Genomic DNA, 3658 nt, shown 5'->3' with positions numbered 1-3658 from the left:
GGGGGAAGGGGACTTGCAGCAGAGATTGGCGAGGGATGGCGGGACACCGGACAGATAGATATGGGGGGAAGGGGCAGTCGGACAGAAATAAGAGGGGAAGCGTGGTCGGCTACCGATGCGGGGCAGATGGGGACAGGAAGGACTCCGGGCAGAGATGAAATGGAGGAGACGAGCAGGGTCCGGCGTCCAGGCGAGGAGGGGGGATTGAAGGGAGTGACATAATCGAGCTGTAGGTTGGACGGGGGCTTCTAACGAGGGTGGGGGCGCACCGCCCGGATCCACGCTGAGATAGGGAGAGACTGGAGACAGCGATGGGGTAAGGTCTGGGTCAGGAATGGGGGGGGGGCGCTTTAGCAAAGATGGGTAAGGGGGAGGGGACGGGAAAGGGGCTCGGTAGAGATGGAGGGGACCTCGGCCCAGGCTTGTAAGTTCTCAAAGAGAGGGGAGTGGGTAGGTAGGTGCCGAGTGAAGTCAGCTCGGGCAGGGGAGAAATCAGCAGCGATGGGTAGGGGAGCGCCCCGAGTCCGGGCTAGTGCGGAAACTCCGGACCCCGCGGGGAGGGCTCGGGGAGGGGCCGCATCGGGGTCTGGGGCCGAGCACTCACCTGGGCGCCGTCAGCAGCAGGAGCGGGGGCCGGCGCTGGCGGAGGCGACCAAGGGGCGCAAGTTTGCCATCCCTAAGGCGGGGGCCTGGCCGAGCGCGGGGCAGCTCGCAGCAGCCGCGCGGAGGGCCGAGGCTCCCGATCCGCGGAGCGGCGGATGCAGAAAAAGGCGCCGCGGAGCAGCGCGGGGGCGGGGCGGGCGGGCGCCCGGCCAGGCGCGGGGCTCCTGCCGCCGGCCCCCCCACCCCCGGTCCCCGGCTTCCCCCGCCCCGGATCACCCGTCGGCGTCTCGCACCGCCTTCCTAATTTGCGGGGGGGCGGCCCGAAGCCCCCGGGACTCTTGGAAACCGGGCGGCCGCATCCCCCCTCGGTCTCCCAAGGAGCCCCCCGCAACTTTCTTGTGCCGCCGCCCTCCGCCGCCGCTGCCGAACCCCGGTTTCCTTCCGGTTGGCTCCCGGCCGTTGCCCGCAGGGGCGCGCCCAGGGCCGAAGGAACGGCCCGAAGCGGGAACGGGCGCCTTGCGCGGGCCGGACCCGGGAGGGGGCGCCGCCCCGGGCCGGGGCGCTAGGAGCCGCGGGAAAAGGGGCGGGGGGCGGGGGCGACGCGCGCCGCCTCCTGTTACAGGGGGAGCAGCGCCAGTCGAGCCGAGCGCGCCCTCCCCTCCCCGCCCTGGGCCCCAGGCGCCGGCGCGGGAGAAGCCCAGGGTAAGCCCCCGCCCCGCCCAGGGCCTCCCCGACCAGCAGAATGAGGCGATCCACGGCGCCCCTCCAGCGATACCCTAGGCTCGAGGCATCTCAGGCAGCCAGGGTCTCAGGGGCCCTGGAGACTGAAGCATTGGCTCACCCTCCACCCCCGCCCGCATGTGCATTGCAAATTGCACATCCCGGTGCATGCAGGTGCCACTCATGTGCGCTGAACTTTGCATATGCTTATGCATACAGGTGCCTTATGTGTGCACTGCAATGTTCACTGGCTCTGCATGCAACTGCTACACACATGCACGGTGTGTTTACACATGCTCGGGTCCTGAATGCATGTTGCTTGCTATTGTATGTAGAGATGCTATTTGTGTGCAAGCTTACAAGTGCCACATGTGTGCTCAGTGCTGTGAGTCACTTGTATGTAGGAGCCACATATGTACACTGCAGTGTGGTATGTTCGGTGCATACTCTGGTGTAAACTCTGCAATGTTGCATGTCCCTAGGCACGGGGACGCTACCCGTGTGCAGTGTGTTACATGTTTTCCTGAGTGCCTGTCTATTCCCATAAGCGCCTTTCCCTGTGCCAGGGGCGCCCCCATGTTGCATCTGCTTGTGTAAAAGCAGCAGAAATGTACAGATCCACCCCCTCCCCACCCTGGCACTGTGCCCAGGGACAGTTGGGCTGGGCCAGAGGCTGCACGGTAAAGGCGGCACCCAGGAAAATGCCTGTGGCTCTGGGCCCTGGTTGGGTGGTTTGTGGCCTGGGCATGTTGCCACCAGGAAGATGGGCAGACCAGGGACACACCACTTTGGCCAAAGACTCGTAGGTTAATTGGATGGCTCTGGTCAGAGGACAAGCCAGCAGGGAGGCAACTTTGCAGTGAGGGTGAGATGGCTTCAGGAACCCTACTTTTTAAAGGTTCTCTGGCCAGGAAAGGACCAAACGTGGGAAGAAGGAAGTCCCCAGGCCGCCCAAGCCCAACCCCACTTCTCCACTGAAGCCCCTTGAGTTGTGTCTCCCTGGAGACGGGGGTAGGATGAGAAGACTCCACCTCTCCCAGGGCAGGACCAGGAAGAGGCCGAGAGAAAAGCCCCTTGTTCCCTCCCCGAGTGCCTCCCCCATCCAGCAGTCTCAGTGACATTTGTTGTGAGTGATTGTGAGAGATTATCGACTTTAATGGAAGGAGGTAATAAGGGGCGATGAAGGAATATCACCCGTCACCTTAAGGGGATTTATGAGGCTGTGTGAGGCAGGGAGGAGGGCCGGCACCTTTCCGTTCCCAGCGTGAGACCAAGGAGGCCTGTGCCCTGGGCCCAGCGCTGGCAGGCAGGGCACCTGGCTTCTTCTGGGCCCCTCAAACACACCCCAGGTCTCTGGGTCTCGAGGTTCAGCCCCTATTGTGAAAGCCAAGCCGGGCAGCTTGCTATCTGCTTGGTGTGTTGAAGCACCCCAAGGGCAGGGAAGATCCCAGGCCTCCTTACTTGGGCATTGTGAGGGGCAATGCCATTGCTGGGGTTGGGGCCTTAATGTGGTGGGCAAGGGTGGGGAGAATGATTGAGCCATGGGGTACCCACAGGGATGTAAGAGCAGTCCCTCTGAAGCCTCCAGAACCCTATCCTACAGAGCTCTAGCCCCTTCCACTTCTAGGGAGCTGCCTCCCTCTTTATGAATATTCATGACATTAGCATACTAGAGACCCAGAGCCCAGAGAAACTCTTGCAGATGTGATGCAGCTGGATCCCTAAGGCCCTCCCCTTCCCCCCAGAATCCAGCTGGGTGCGAGGTAATAGGAGGGGCTGGGTCCAGAGAGATAGCAGCATTTTGTGTGTTTCTCTGTTCCTTGTTAATCCTCTGGTTTCTTGACCCCATTCTTTCAGCCACAATAAAAATAAGGATCCCCTAGGAAAGACAGGTGGTCAGACAGAGGGAAGGACTGACAGAGATGACACCACCTACCAGGGGCTCAGGGTGGCAGAGTGAGGAGATCAGCAAGGCAGGAGGGCTATGGGAACTGGGTGGAGAGAGCAGGACCTCCTAGGGGTTGTGCAGAAGCAGGCTAGATTAGGGCAAACCTCTGGAACCCCTCCCAACGGTGCATCCCCACATCAGGGCTTCCCCATCTCCTTTCCCAGGAGCCCCTGCCCTTCCAGACTCACTCTGGTGATGATGCCACCCAGGAGGACTCAGAGTAATTACAAATTGTTTCCATATTCAAATCCAGCTGGTTGAAGAAAAATTACTTTCCAACAGCCCAGACGGGGGTGAAAAGAGCAAGTCTTTAGCCCCAGAGGGGCCTCCAGGGAGCTGCAGCAGAGACTAGAACACGGGAAGGGGCACCAGCCAAAGCTTGAGTAC

The sequence above is a fragment of the Myotis lucifugus genome, unplaced genomic scaffold, assembly GCF_000147115.1.
Source record: "Myotis lucifugus unplaced genomic scaffold, Myoluc2.0 scaffold_131, whole genome shotgun sequence".
Lineage (NCBI taxonomy): Eukaryota > Metazoa > Chordata > Mammalia > Chiroptera > Vespertilionidae > Myotis > Myotis lucifugus.
Note: the sequence above shows the minus strand (reverse complement) of the source record.